The 16,551-nt window shown below is 32.7% G+C and overlaps 2 long non-coding RNA genes across 3 annotated transcripts; one reads left to right on the top strand and one right to left on the bottom strand.

Moving 5' to 3' along the window:
* Positions 1-3,805: 3,805 nt before the first annotated feature.
* LOC144574220 (uncharacterized) lies at positions 3,806-5,796 on the top strand. Of its 2 annotated transcripts, none has more exons than XR_013518146.1 (5): positions 3,806-4,046; positions 4,681-4,817; positions 4,943-5,095; positions 5,173-5,298; positions 5,456-5,796. It is a non-coding gene; the product is annotated as an uncharacterized LOC144574220 (long non-coding RNA). The 2 variants fall into 2 exon arrangements; XR_013518147.1 differs by having other exon boundaries at positions 3,806-4,062.
* Positions 5,797-6,022: 226 nt separating this feature from the next.
* LOC144573772 (uncharacterized) lies at positions 6,023-7,303 on the bottom strand. The gene is made up of 2 exons (XR_013518078.1): positions 6,991-7,303; positions 6,023-6,466 (listed from the first exon to the last, which is right to left on the bottom strand). It is a non-coding gene; the product is annotated as an uncharacterized LOC144573772 (long non-coding RNA).
* Positions 7,304-16,551: the final 9,248 nt, after the last annotated feature.

Below are 16,551 nucleotides of genomic sequence, written 5' to 3'. Positions count from 1 at the left end.
TTTTTTTTTTTTTTCGAAGCAAAGTTCGAAAAGTACCCTTAGCATTTCGGAAAAGTAAAGTGTTTGATAAAAAAGAAATCGTAAAGTTGGTATATCTTCCAAATACGTACAGAACAAAATTAAGCTAGATGCATGCGTTGGACCTATTTATCCTTATATTCTTTCTTTTTTCTACGCATCGTGCTTGCAATGATTTAATGATTCTCAACACCTAGCCTTTTCCCCACATCTTATATTTACAACTAATGGTAGCTATTTAAATTATATAGTCTAATACATACACCTTCGAATAGGGGTGTTCATTGAATCCGGTTTAGTCGGTTTTGAACCGAACCGAATTAGTTTGGATCAAATGGTTCAAATGGTTCGGTTTTTTCAGTTTAATGGTTCGGTTCGGTTTGCATTTTAAAAGTGAATTATAACTTCGGTTCGGTTGGGTTTGAAAATTTTCAAAACTGAAATAACTGAACCGACCGAACTTTTATATATTAGGAATTTGGTCCGGACCACTCCGGTTTATTTCTTAATGCTCCGGTTTATTTCTTAACCAATTGCTTTAAATACTTCGACTTATTTCTTAATATCCCAATTTATTTCTTAATACCTCAGTTTATTTCTTAATTTTTATTTTATTTAAAAAAAAAAGCAAGATGTCCATTCCATTGCTGAAATATAGTTAGATACAAAAATTAAATCCTCTATTAGTTTATTTCTTAATATACTTTGATTTATTATAAATCAATTACTTTAAATAAAAAAATTAATATATTTTAGTTTGAACCGAACAAACCGAAATAAAACTTTAATTTGGTTCAGTTCGATTGTAATGCTAAATCAGTTCAGCTCGGTTCTATTTTTGAAACCGAATTATAACTTTGATTTTCCTATGACCGAACCGAACCGATGAACACTCAAACCTTCGAATGTATCAGAGCATAAAATCTTATTCAATCTGCTTATATGGGTTATATTTATTAGCCACAAAATAATGCCTTACATGAAGTAGACACACACATGGGGAAGAATCTGATTTTAGCCCAAAACTACTTTTAGGCACCACGCAAACTTCTTTTGCTTTCTTTCTTGGGCCTCTTTATTTGTGTCGCCTTTGGAGGAAACTTTGCTTCCCTTTATGCTCCTCTATGTTTTTCTAACTTATCCTTCATGTAAAGTTGATGCTACTTGAAGAAGAAAGTCTCTAAATTTTTATGTTAAACAACAAGTGATTGTGTGTGTATATGTTATGTAAAGGACCGTCTTTTGTTGACAATATATTAGTTTAATAATCTTAAAAAAATATTAAGATTATAAACCCTAAACCCTAAAACTTATTGGATTGGCTTTAATAGAAAGTAATGTAATCTAAATTATATTGAATTTTCATTAGATTTATATACATCTAACCTACTGCTAGGATGTCTATAAATTGACTTAATTACAATTGTTATTTTTAACGAACTATAAATAAATTTCTAATTATAAAAAATTTGCATTAGATTTGATATACAACCAACCTATTTCTATCATGCCTATTCTGGTTTCTATTAATAATTTTTTTAGTTTAATTTAAAATGGCATCAATTTGAAGGCGGTATTTATTGACAATCAAACTTTGTCTAACATTGTGCCAACTAACATCAAAATTCATCAAAATAAATAGTAGAATTGCAGATGTGTTCTTTGTGTCATTTAGATATATTATACATAAGTTTGAGAAATTTAAGAATTGCTTGGTCACCAATTAATATGGACAATATTAAACTGTAAATTGTGCAAATCACTTGATGGATTAATAGGTTTCAAGTACGTCAATTTCTCTCTCTCTCTCTATAGAGGTTGACTTGGATAAGTCATGGAGTAAAACGCGTTTGTACTCCACGTCATATTTTCATTTTGAAAATTCAAATAACCGATTTGAACATTCCAACATGTTCTCCATATTAAAATGTGCTTGGAAACTAAATTTTACAATTTTTTCGAATTTTTTACTATTTATTAAGCAATTTTGAAAATTGCTGTTTTGCTATAAACAGTAAAAAACAGTAAAAATTTCTGGACCATTGGATCAGCGATTTTCAAAGTGGGTTAATAAATGGTAAAAAAATTCCAAAAAATGTAAAATTTGGTCTCCAAGCACATTTCAATGTGGAGATCATGTTGAGCGGTTCGGATCGGTCGTTTGAATTTTCAAAATAAAAAATATATTGCCATGGGACACAAACTCATTTTACTTCATGGCTCATTTTAGTCCAACTCTCTCTCTCTCTCTCTCTCTCTCTATATATATATATAGGACTTGGCTACGGTGCTATGGGTAGCTAAGAGGCCTCCCATGCTACGGCTCAATATTCGACTTTTCAAAATTCTAACGGTCGATCTGAACCGTTCATCTTGTTCTCCATATTAATATGTGCTTGTAGACCAAATTTTACATTTTTTGGAAATTTTTTACTATTTTTTTAGATTTATTGAAAATCGCTATTTTTCAGACAAATCTGGACCATAAAAAACAGCGATATTCAATAAATCTAAAAACATAGTAAAAAATTTCCAAAAAATGTAAAATTTGGTCTCCAAACACATATTAATATGGAGAACAAGATGAACGGTTCGGATCGACCGTTAGAATTTTGAAAAGTCGAATATTGAGCCGTAGCACGGGAGGCCTCTTAGCTGCCCATAGCATATTAGCCAAATCCTATATATATATAGAGAGATGGGCTATGGTGCATTGCAATGCATAGGCCATGGTGTGCATTGGACCATAAATCACCGATTCAAAGTCCAAATGACCGATCCAAACCGTTCATCTTGTTCTCCATATTAATATGTGATTGGAGACCAAATTTTATATTTTTTGGAATTTTTTTACTATTTATTAAGCCACTTTGAAAATCGTTGATCCAACGGTGGCTTCTGATTTTACTGTTCCAAACAGTTACCGTTGGATCAGCGATTTTCAAAGTGGCTTAATAAATAGTAAAAAAATTCCAAAAAATATAAAATTTGGTCTCCAAGCACATATTAATATGGAGAACAAGATGAACGGTTTGGATCGGTCATTTGGACTTTGAATCGGTGATTTATGGTCCAATGCACACCATGGCCTATGCATTGCAATGCACCATAGCCCATCTCTCTCTCTCTCTCTCTCTATATATATATATAGTATGGCTAACACGCTTCCCCTAGTATATCAACAATATTCTTCCGGTCTCTAAAATTTATTGAATCGACTTCAAATGACAAATCTGTACTGTTGAAACCACTCTCCTTAACAAGAGCTTCGTTTTCATATAAAAAAAATTTAAGTTTCAAATTATTTACCATCAAGTCAAGTGGTAAAAAAAATGAGCAAAATAGTACATTAAAATGCGCACAAAATCCTTCATATTTTGACTACTTGACTTGATAGTAAATAAATTCGAAACTTAATTTTTTTTTTATATGGAAACGAAGCTCTTGTTGAGGAGATTAGTTTGAAACTATGTTGCATGGATATGGGTACGGGTATCATATCGGATACGATACGAATACAACGATACGATAATTTAAAAAAAATATAGGATACGATACGCTTATTATATATATATATAGAGTATGGCTAATTTGCTGCCAGCAGCATTTCAGCAAAGTGCTGCCAGATCTGTGAGCCGTCCGATTTAATTTTAGATTTGTGTATTGATGAGATGATGATTTGAATTGACGGAACAAGAAAAGGGCTCCGTTTCAATTTTCCTTTTTCCACCAGCACTTCTCCGTCTCTTGATTTACTTTTGAAATCCCAACCTTCTCTCTCGTTTGAAAGAAAACGAAACCCTCCCTCTCCCTGTCCGGCTCTCTCTCTCTCGCTCAATCTCGTTTGAAGAAAACGAGAAATCTCTCTCTCGTTTGCGCTCTCTCTCTCTCTCTCTCTCTATCCTTCTCTCGTTCGAACTGGCAGCGCGCCTATCTCCTTCTCAGCCTTAGCGCCATCACCGCTGTGCCTCGCCTCCCCATAGTCGTCCTCCTGTCTGGCCGCCTCTCCCTGGTTAGCGTTCATCCAGGTCAGCCCAACTCGAGGTTTCTCCCTCACTCTTTCCCTCTCTCTCTCATTAGATACCCTTGGCTGCTTAGACAGTCGCTGATTTAGGTTTTCTTAGGTTAGCTGTCTAATCAATTAGACAATTATGTAACTTAGGATGACCAAAGATGCTAAATGATTTTAATGATTATTATTAATAATTTTATGCAAGTCAGGTTATGGAAATGTGCTTGTAGACTTTGCTGATTTAAATGATTAGTATTAATCAATTAGGTTAGCTCAGACCTTTGCTGATTTAAATGATTAGTATTAATTTTATATAACACAATATCCTTGTTTACTGTTGTTTTTATACACATAACTTGTGCTAAACCTTCTGATTAATTGGAAATGCACTTGTAGGCACCTTGTACTGATCTTTATAGACCTTGTGCCACTGGTACCAGTCAAGTACCAGTTAGGGATCTCGTCTGATATGGGTGAAGACTGAGTGTTTTTTGTGTAAGTTTGAAAATTTCAATATCTAAATTCCAAAGAATTGTCAAGGTCTGCATGCCAAAGATGGGTTCTAGCATTGTCAGGTCAAAATTGGGGGCAAGTTATGAATTCAAACCTTCATTTCTTGTCAATAAATTTTCATTTTCATTTGATAACAGTCGCTTGGACACGGGCATTTTGATTTCTTTCAAAAGATGGCTTGAAAGGGAAGTACATATATCACTGGCCTCTTTACCAGGAATGCAAGAACGGACCGTTATAACTTCCTCCCTCTCAAAGACTTTTTGTGTCACAGGTCAGTACCAACCCTTTTTTTTTTTTGCACTGAGAATTCCGTTGTATGATGAATTGGTGATAAAATATACTGACATTTATTTCTCCATACCATATGAAAATAAAAAAAATATACACTGAGAACAGGTTGGAGAATAGGTTGGGCATGTGCTCTGGCTAAGATCGCATCTGCCATTAGAAACATCCATGTGAAAATTACCGATTCTGCCCCTGCTCCTTTCCAAGAAGCTGCTCTGACTGCCTTGCGGAGCCCGCCCAGTTATTTCCTCTCTTAAAACTGTGAGCAAACACTTCTAATGCTTTCTTGTTTTAAGGTTTGATAATCTTTCGCCATGGTATTAACATTTTTTTATTAGGAATATGAGGCAAGAAGGTATTATGTGGTTGAGATGCTATCAGTTCTCGGGTTTCAAATTCAGGTCAAACCGAAGGGTTCGGTTTTCGTGTTTGCTGAGCTACCTGCCTATTGTCAAATTTCTGATGCAAGTTTCTTTCTTTACTTTCTCTGGTAATTTATCAAATGTTTCACACTGTTGTGCAAAACCAGTCTATGCTGACAAGTCATATACTGGTAAAGTTCAGAATGTACCCAAATTATTAAAGTGTATGCTGAGATGTCTCTAATTTGTTGAATTATAGATTGAATTTGTGAAGAAACTTATAGAGAAAGCGGGACATATATTGGAGATATATTGGAGATCAACCTCAGGAGTCAACCTCTAATTGACAACTCAAGGGACATATATTGGAGATCAGGAATAAAGTAGGAGGCCTTGTGTGCTTAAGATTACTAAGTGCAATTTTAGCAAATCATGTAGGTTTTGTTTAGTTATTGTTAAAACAAAAAATAGGAGTGTAATTATTGTTTAAGCACTTGTAAACACGAGTTTTTGTACTTATTTTTTACAATATGAGATGTATGATTTTTATCTCTTAAACATGAATGATTATATGCTTGTATTTTGGCATATGTATTTTTATATGTTTGTTTGATGTATGATTCATCAAGTGCGGCCATGATGCTGTCAATTACTATACAAATTTTGGTAAAGTTGAATGATGCTATTTCAACTGTAAAAATGTGATTTACTGTTCCCAACTGTAAAAATGTGACACCACTTATTTGACAGAAGAAAACTTTGATAAGCAAATATCTAAAAGAATGTTGGTGAAAAAGCAGAAGATAGAAGATATGCCAGCGCCATATAATTGCAAAAAAATCACCATTTAATAACCACTCACAGGATTGCATGCTTTAATCTCATCACTACCTTACAAACAATGCTGGCATCAGCTGATACCATATATTTCAAATTTTTTCTTCTAATCCAGTAGGTAAAGCTTGTAGCAGCTTATGCTTTAATCTCAGTACCTTACAAACAAAGTTCATATTTTTTTTTGACGGTTGCCAGCAGCTGCCAAACATTTATTGAATCAAAAAGGTTCTATACATAAACAGCATACTCAGGGAAACATATCTACACCTTCCCTCTTACAAAAACTCAGATATTTACAATCTAAACTGTTGCTCACTATTTGCAATTTGTCACCCACATCCCTCCTACTTGCACAGTTTTCATTGCCAGAGTTTCAGGAGGAATTAGCGATCCCCTGAAGATAAATTCCTCTGCAACAAAGTTCATATTGACTCTGAAATTTAGTTGCATTGAAAGGCTTAGCACAAGATATGTGTAGATCCATTTGGTTCAGCATTAAATGAATTGAAGGAAAAAATAATAATAAAAAGATAAACAGAACTTTGATTACAGAGTTGTATGGTATTTGTTTTGTTTAATCAATCCATGCTACCAATTGTCTATAAAAAAAAATATTGCACGAAATCTAATTCAAAATAGACAGTATAAGAGCAGACTTTGGATGAATTGATTATTAAGAGGATTAATTAAAACAGTAATTTAGCTGGTACCACTTATTTAGTTTATGATTTGAATTTGAATTTTTAATTATAATTATTTTTTCCAATGTGAAAACATGGGGGCAAGCAGTTTTCAAAGCAGTTGAATCCTCACATTTAAATATTTAATTGGGGCATACAACAAAAAAAGTTGACAGAATCGGTGAGAGAGAAACAGTTCACAAAAACAGTAACTAAACTTGGTGCAAACTCGAAGTTTAAGCAAGGGGAGGGTGAGAGGAGGGGAAGCAAGCAGTACCTTTCTTCGACTGACAACGGTTAGGGTTTCTGCTCACATGCTCGAATTGTTGAAACGCAGTGCAGTGCGCCGCGATAGAGACAGAGGGGCTGACATGGAAGCAAGCAGTACCTTTCTTCGACTGACAACGGTTAGGGTTTCCGCTCACATGGTCGAATTGCTGAAACGCAGCGCGGCGCCGCGAGAGAGATCACAAACACAACAGATAGAGCGGCCGCAGAGGTGAAGTTTGGAGAGGGCTTGGCGGAGGAGGAGAGCGGCTCGGGCGGAGGAGGAGAGCGGGAATCCTTTTTCTTCTTTAAACGAGAGAGAAGGTTGGGATTTCAAAATGCGATAGTGGAAGGAGACGGGACCTTTATTTTTTTAATTCGCTGGAGCATTGACGGACTCCGTTAACTCTTATTTTCGCAAACTGAAGTAATCATCAGACGCATATCTAAATAGAAATCAGACGGTTCATAGATCTGGCAGCAGTTTTCTAAAATGCTGCCAGCAGCAAATTAGCCACACTCTATATATATATATATATATATATATATATATATAGAGTTAGGCTGGGGTGCTATGGATAGCATAGTGGCCTCTATGTTACGGCTCAATATTCGAGTTTTCAAAATTCAAACGGTCGATCCGAACCGTTCATCTTATTCTCCATATTAATATCTGCTTGGAGACCAAATTTTACATTTTTCTGAATTTTTTTACTATTTATTAAGTATTTTACAAAATTATTGATCCAACGGTGGCTGCACAAAACAGTAAAACCGTTGGATTAGCGATTTTCAAAGTGCCTTAATAAATAGTAAAAAAATTCAGAAAATTATAAAATTTGATCTCCAAGCAGATATTAATATGGAGAATAAGATGAACGGTTCGGATCGACCGTTTGGATTTTGAAAACTCGAATATTGAGCCGTAGCATAGAGGCCACTATGCTATCCATAGCACCCCAGCCTAACTCTATATATATATATATATATATATAGAGAGAGAGAGAGAGATGGGCTATGGTGCATTGCAATGCATGGAGGGGTTTGTGCATTAGACCATAAATCTAAAATTCAAAATTCAAATGACCGATCCAAACCGTTCATCTTGTTCTCCATATTAATATGTGCTTGGAGACCAAATTTTACATTTTTCTGAAGTTTTTTTTTACTATTTATTAAGTATTTTACAAAATTGTTGATCCAACGGTGGCTTAACAAAACAGTAAAATCAGCAGCCACTGTTGGATCAACAATTTTGTAAAATACTTAATAAATAGTAAACAAATTCAGAAAAATGTAAAATTTGGTCTCCAAGCACATATTAATATGGAGAACAAGATGAACGGTTTGGATCGGTCATTTGGATTTTGAATTTTAGATTTATGGTCCAATGCACAAACCCCTCCATGCATTGCAATGCACCATAGCCCATATCTCTCTCTCTCTCTTTATATATATATATATATATATATATATATATATATATTATTTTATATATTATATTTAAATAATCATAATTTAAATCAAATTTGTAGTGAAAAAATAAAGTCTTAATTTAAGTATATTTTAAATACTATATTTATCTTATAGAGAACACATGTGATACTTTAGTGTAGCGGTTAAGAATTTTGGCACCGATAGAGTCCCAGTTCGAATCCTGCCTTTAGTAGAAAAAAAATACATTTGCTTGGTTCATAGACGCGGTCCACAGGCGCAGTGCATGGTCTACGCACGTGGTCCACGTGTGCGGTCTACGGGCGTTGGCGCGGTGCATGGATCATGTGCGGCCGTATCCAGCCGTATCTGTGGGTGTCAACGGAGTATCAACAACCGTATCGGTTGAGTAAGGATACGCCACGTAAGCCACGTATCGGTATCCGATACGTATCCGACACGGGTACGACTCCAAATCTAGACTATCCAAGTAACCTAGGTTTGAATGGTTCGGATTTGTCATTTGAAGCTGATTCGACAGATTTTAGAGACCGAAAGCATATTGTTCATATACTAGTGGAAGCGCGTTAGCCATACTCTGTCTCTCTCTATATATATCTAACAAAAGAGGATATATTAAATTTCTATTTTTTTAATTGTAATAATCTTATTATAAACATAGCTTATCCCATATATCAAAGCTGCTTCAGCTAAAAAAAATGAGTCTGCATCGTCTGTATTAACTCAAAAGAGCATATTTTGAGTTAATACATCTCAACCATATGATTCAAAACTGTGCCAATCCAGTCCTCCATCTATAACATATGGGTCATTTAATATTAGTGTGGATCTAACTCGCACATATATTAAAGCAGATCGAACGGTCCAGATACATTAACTCAAAAGATTCTTTTTTTGAGTTAATGTAGAGGATATGAATTCCAAAAAAACTACTAGATTCCACTTGTTTTTAAGAGAATTATTTTTAAATCTTTGTGCATTTGTTTGGAATGCTCAAGTGCTAAAACAGATATAATCAGAGAAAAGAAGTAATAAACACTCATAAATCATAATAGAACAAATAGGAAACAATGCTACATTCCTTCTCGTAATCTTTGGGCCGACATAAACCTTGAGACCTATCTGGGCTTAACTGGGCCAAGTAGCTTTAGGCTTTGTAGAGGCTATGAAATTGAAGGTGAGTCATCTTTTAATTCAGACCTCTTGATTCTCGGAAATTAAATATCCAAAGATCCAATTATCAAATTTTTTAGACAGCTTACCCAAGTAATTATTAAAATTACAAAATTTATCCTGAAGATCCAATTATGTTCAAATAAATTGGAAAAATGTTTGTCCGTTGCTTCAATTGCATATCACATGCAACTTGATGCTCAAGCAGCATTTGCTTTTGATTTAATATGAGGATTATCATATGGGTAAAGCAGAATGTTATTACACAATTACACCCTCCAGATTTCATAATTTACATAGGATTGATTACAGACTATCCCAATAAAAGGAGCAACAGTGTGTAATGAATAGAAAAAGGTTAAAAATGAAAACAAAATTCACAATCTCTTCTCTTATAATGCATCTGATAACTACAAAAATGAGAGAGTATCCACGAATGTAAAAAGTGACTATCTTCATACCGACATAAATTATTAGTGACGATAGTATCCGTGAGAATATACCGACAATATTGGTCGCGGATACTGTCCTATTCTTGAGCTTTCTTCTCTAATCTTCCCTCTCTGCACACTGCCTTCTTGAAATCGATCGATCACCGGCCGAAAGGAAACCACATCTCACGGAAAGAAGATTGATAAGAAACCATGAAAATCAAAACCATGAGAAGCATAGCGACGCCCCACGGTGTGCTGCCGGCCCGGTGAATTGAATCCTGTTCCGGAACAAGAGAGGAGAAAGACAAATGTTGCGTATTCGACAAACAGTGCATGACTAGAACAAGCAGCAATGGGGTTAAGATGAGAAATAATTTGGTCCGATCAGCGAGACTCTCGGAGGCCGACTCGAAGCTCATGTAGAAGTAGAAGCCTAAAAGCAAGAAGAGGGTTAGGAGGAAGAAGCAGAGATGGAGGGGTAGATCTGTGAGGTAAGAGAAGGTGGATTGATTGTAGTTGTTTGTTTGGGAATAAGAGCTAGTTGCCATTGTTTTGTAATTTTTGTGTGGATTTGGTAAATCAGGAACTTCAAAGTGTTTTTTCTTCTTCTTCAGATTTGTGTGTCTATTCAACTTTTCACAATTTTGATGGAATGTGCAAGATTTATAGAGCTGAGTGAGAGGCGTATAAAATACATTGAAATTGACATTCTATATAATATAAACAATGTAATGGCGGTGCAAATTGAATTCACATCCTCTCAGATATCTCATATTTTGCGTGACTTTTTGGAAAATCTTAACTGTTGAAATACGTCCTGCGCGAATCTCAAAGCTTAAATAATACTGCCCCTACGTCACCACCGAATAGGCACCGGACACGTCGGTCACGCAAAATATAAGATAACTCAGAGGAAACGCACTCGTGCAAATTTGTGAGAGTGCTTGACACCTGGCAAGTATGCTTGGAACTAGCGATCTAGTCTTGATGGATTTTCTGCATATAGTCTTGTGAAACATTATTATATGTAGCAACAACTAAGCAAACTTCAAATGAAGGTTATACAGATTTTCACTACATGCATGAGTTTTTAGATTTTTATGTAATGTATAAACAATTTTTTAAGTCATAGAAATACTATAATGCAAATATTTGTACTAAAGAGAATAAAAAATGCATATTAATGGGTGATGTATCACACATATTATGTACACAGGGGATCACAGATAAAGAGACATGGAGTGCAGGTGGGATGCTTCTACATTGGCCAATTCAAGATCTCCACGTATTGCCGACTATGTTATGGGCTTATGGGAGATTGCAGAATGGTCAGAGGTTTTATGATTGATTTTGACGGTTTGTCCAACTTGTGATATATATCTTCATTTTTATTATCTACATAGTTTTTTCTGATTTATCAATGACTGAATGGCTGAAATTGAAAGATGAATTTTTAAACTGAATATCAATCTTCTAATCATATAATTTATCTGCTTTTGATTAAATACATATATCTTATGTGTAGAAGTCTAAATTTAGTAAAAAATATACTTGTCACACATACTGCTATATGATTTGTCACAACTAAAATTGAATGAATCATTAACGATTCGTTTTCTTATTTCTCTTTATAGCTATCTTTAATTCATCCAATTAAATTATTTTCTTATTTCTCCATGTTCTCTGAAATTTTTTATAAAATACTTTTCTTTTTCAAACCAATAAATAAAATATTCCCTTTCCAAAATTATTAACAAAATATCTCGTGACTTTTCCCTTTTCTTTCCCTCTCTCTCACTTTTTTACGTTTACTCCACAATTTATTTTTTATTTTTGGAAATTACAGTTATAGCAATACTTTCATGGATTCTTCTTAAAAAAAGTTCTGTAACAAAAATTCTGTAACAATGCTGTTGTAATGAATACAAAAAGATTTAGAATAAAATCTTTTAAAATTTTATTTGCTAGAATTATTTAATTGTACATCATTTTTATATATCGTTGCTAATTTCATTTTATCTTTTTTAATCTCTAAATCTTGCATTATGTTATTGGTTCTGACATATAAAATAGATAGGAACGGAATAATAATGATGACGATACATCAATTCTATCAACCATTTGACCACTTAATAATTATTATATAATAATAAAAAGTATATAATGAAAGAACATAATAAATAAAATATCATAATAATGATGATGATAAATAAATAACGTAAAATAATAATAAGCTTATTCGCTATTAATTGAACTCATTTGCTATGATATATGAATTATTTAATCTGTGTTTTGTAACTTTTTTTTAGTTCGATCAAAATCCTATTTTTCTTTATTTAATGGTTATGAAGTGAACTCTAAAATTTAAGCAATGAATAATAAGGTCTTAATTATTTTACAAGAGAAAAAAAAAACTACATTAATGAAGCTGCTAATAGTATACGAAACGATTGAGCAATTAGCATAATTTATTCAAGCAGCATCAAATCCTGTATAGACAAAATTCATATGTTAATTTAAAAAAATTTAATAGATACATCATATATTATAATGATATTTTTAAAGACACAAATGCAAACAATTTTAGCAAATAAACTTTAAATCCTTTTGTACATATTGGTACATAATTATTTTTTAAAGGAAACCATGAAAACATTGCTATAGCTGTGATTTCCAAATATTAAAAATAATTGTAAAGTAAATGTAAAAGAGTGGAATGGAAGGGAAGAGAGGAGAAAAGTGGAGTCCCCAAGGATATTTTGTTAGTAATTTTGGGAAGAGATTATTTTGTTTGTTGATTTGAAAAGGAAGGGTATTTTATAAAATTTCTCATTTCCTCTGTTTCATTTTTTTTTCTCTATAGTTTTGACAATGAAAATATAAACAATCATATATTTCAAATTTTGTTAGGGCTACTGTATTTTTGTGAATAAATGAATAACAGATCTTGTATTGATGAAAATAATCGTATCTTTCCAATCTGGAAAAAAAAATGAAGAATATCTAGAACTTTCGTGTACAGAAATGATCCGTAGAGAAACTTTCATTGTTAAAATAATTCCCATCAATAAAATATATGTAGCAAAAATCCTTATTTGAATTATTTAATCATATATTTCTCAATTTTATTTTTCTTTACATATCATTTCTCCTCTAAATCGTTTAATGATATATCTTGCTTGTGGAGAAAATTAAATATTAAATCACAATGATACTTCAAGAAGTTTTTCATAATATATTAGATCCTTTGTTTCATTTTATTTTTTCTTTTATTGTTATATATTATTTGAATTTACGTTTTTTTTTATTTGTGACTTTATTTTTATTTAAATATATTTATTCTTAATTTTGTATGAATGTCAAACAAAAAGATTTCTTTATATTCTATTCAATCTTATAATATATTCCCGTTACGTTGCAACGCACGGACACGGTACTACTCTCTCTCTCTCTCTCTCTATATATATATATATAGAGATAGGCTAATATGCTTTCGGTAGCATATGGGCCGAAATACACACGGTTCAAATTTGAAATTTCAAAATTCAAAAAGTCGATCTGAACCATTCATCTTGTTCTCCATATTAATATGTGCTTGGAGACCAAATTTTACATTTTTCTAAATTTTTTTACTATTTATTAAGTCACTTTGAAAATTGTTGATCCAACAGTGGCTTAACAAAACACTAAAACTGTTGGATCAACGATTTTCAAAGTGGCTTAATAAATAGTAAAAAAATTCAGAAAAATATAAAATTTGGTCTCCAAGCACATATTAATATGGAGAACAAGATGAACGATTCAGATTGACTTTTTGAATTTTGAAATTTCAAATTTTGACCGTGTGTATTTCGGCCCATATGCTACCGAAAGCACATTAGCCTATCTCTCTCTCTCTTTGTATATATATATATAGAGTAAATAAACTCGAAACTTTCAAAATTTTGCATGTATATGCATCACTCATGAAGTACATGGATTTCAACGGTTTGGATTCAGCGTTTGACATCGATCTGATATACTTCTGGAGTTGTGCTCACCAAACTCTCTTGGTGAGCACATCACACCCTAGCTTGGGTCCGGCTAATTTGCTGCCGGCAGCATTTTAGCCGGAGGTGCTGCCACCCTTTTTTTATTTTGTGATTTCCAAACAACAAATTCAAACCGTTAGATGTTTAATCTATATTATAATCTACTTGGAGACCAAATTTTACATTTTTTGGAATTTTTTTACTATTTATTAAGCTAGTTTGAAAACCGCTGATTTCAATGCTGCAGAAATTTACTGAAATCAGCGGTTTTCAAACCAGCTTAATAAATAGTAAAAAAAAAAAATCCAAAAAATGTAAAATTTGGTCTCAAAGTAGATTATAATATAGATTAAACATCTAACGGTTTGGATTTGTTATTTGGACATCACAAAATAAAAAAGGGGTGGCAGCATCTCCGGCTAAAATGCTGCTGGCAGCAAATTAGCCGGACCCTATATATATATATATATATATAGGATTTGACTAATATGCTATGGGTTGCATAGAGACCTCCCGTGCTACGGCTCAATATTCAAGTTTTCAAAATTCTAACGGTCGATCCGAACCGTTCATCTTGTTCTCCATATTAATATGTGTTTGGAGACTAAATTTTACTTTTTTTAGAAATTTTTTACTATTTTTAGATTTATTGAATATCGCTGTTTTTTATGGTCTAGATTTGTCTGAAAAACAAGATTTTCAATAAATCTAAAAAATAGTGAAAAATTTCCAAAAAAAATGTAAAATTTGGTCTCCAAACACATATTAATATGGAGAACAAGATGAATAGTTTGGATCGACCGTTAGGATTTTAAAAACTCGAATATTGAGCCATAGCACGGGTGGCCTCTATGCAACCCATAATACCGTAGCCAGGTCCTATATATATATATATAGAGTAAGGCTACGGTGAGTTGCGAAGTAAAATACGTTTTTACTTCACGCAATATCTTCATTTTAAAAGTTCAAATAGCCGATCCAAACCGTTAGATGTTTAATCTATATTAAAATATGCTTGGAAACTAAATTTTACATTTTTTAGAATTTTTTTACTATTTATTAAGCCACTGTGAAAATCTGAAAATCCGGGTGAACAGTAAAAACAGTAAAAATTTCTGGACCGCTGGATCAGCGATTTTCAAAGTGGCTTAATAAAGAGTAAAAAAATTTCAAAAAATGTAAAATTTGGTCTCCAACCACATTTCAATATGGAGATCATGTTGAGCGATTCGGATCGAGATTTCGAACTTTAAAATCACAAAATATGAGCGTGAAGTAAAATAGTCGCTTTACTTCGCAACTCACCGTAACCCAACTCTATATATATATATATAGAGAGAGAGAGAAGGGATCCGGTTGCACCCTTTTTTTGTGATATCGGATTACACCCTATGTTTATAAAGTTCAAACAGTCGATCCAAACCGTTCAACTTATTGGATATGTTAAAATGTGCTTGCAGATCAAATTTTACGTGTTTCTGAATTTTTTTTACCATTTATTAAGATGGGTACAAAAATTCAATGGTCCGAATATAACAATTTTGTTAAATACTTAATAAATAGTACAAAAATTCCAAAAAATATAAAATTTGATCTGCAAGCACATTTTAACATATTCAACAAGTTGAACGATTTGGATCGAATGTTTAAACTTTTTAAACTTTGAAAATGGAGAGTGTAATTCGGTGTCACCAAAAAATGATGTAATCGGATCCCTTCTCATATATATATATATTATTAATTTAAAGATATTTAAAATATCTTAAAAAACACTTGGCTATAAATAAACTAAAATAGTGATATGTATATTATTAGAATACAATTTTCATCATTCTTGCTTGATGGAAATGATAGAAATTTAGTGATGGTTCTCTTTGTGCATAGTTGTCATACTGGCAGACTTTATTGTAGAAAGTACTGAATCAAATTAAATCAGGAGCTGAATTAATCAAATCAGTACAGTCACTACTTAAAAATCTCAATAAAACACTAAATCAACTTGACCGAAACAATCAACTTGGTGATATTTTTTACATTTTGCTACTTAGAAGTCTCAATGAAGATACTGAATCAAATTGAACTAGAAACTGAATCAATTTGACCAAAACAGTCAACTTGGTGATGCTTTTATATTTTGTTGGATGACATTTGAAGAAACATTTCAATTGTTTATTATTTTTAAGGTTAAGTTTTCAATTGTTTAGTTCCGAATTTATAAAGGATACAAATATTCAGAACAGTAGTCTAAAATCAGTATGTTTTAACATTTATATAAATTTATATATTAAATTAAATATATACGTACGAATCATACTGAAATTAACATTGAAGTATGAACTCTGTATCAGTGCCGTAATTTTTAAATATACCTTTTTCTCAAAAATGATAAACCAAAAGATAATGGTTCTGTGAAATTTTGAAAAATAGCATGACCGCATTCTCTAGATGCGGCCACCTTTTTTCGGATCGCATCTAGGC

Source organism: Carex rostrata, chromosome 22, assembly GCF_964058835.1.
Source record: "Carex rostrata chromosome 22, lpCarRost1.2, whole genome shotgun sequence".
Taxonomy (NCBI): Eukaryota; Viridiplantae; Streptophyta; class Magnoliopsida; order Poales; family Cyperaceae; genus Carex; species Carex rostrata.
The sequence above is the reverse complement of the archived record's forward strand: the minus strand, read 5'-3'. Positions and strand labels throughout refer to the sequence as shown.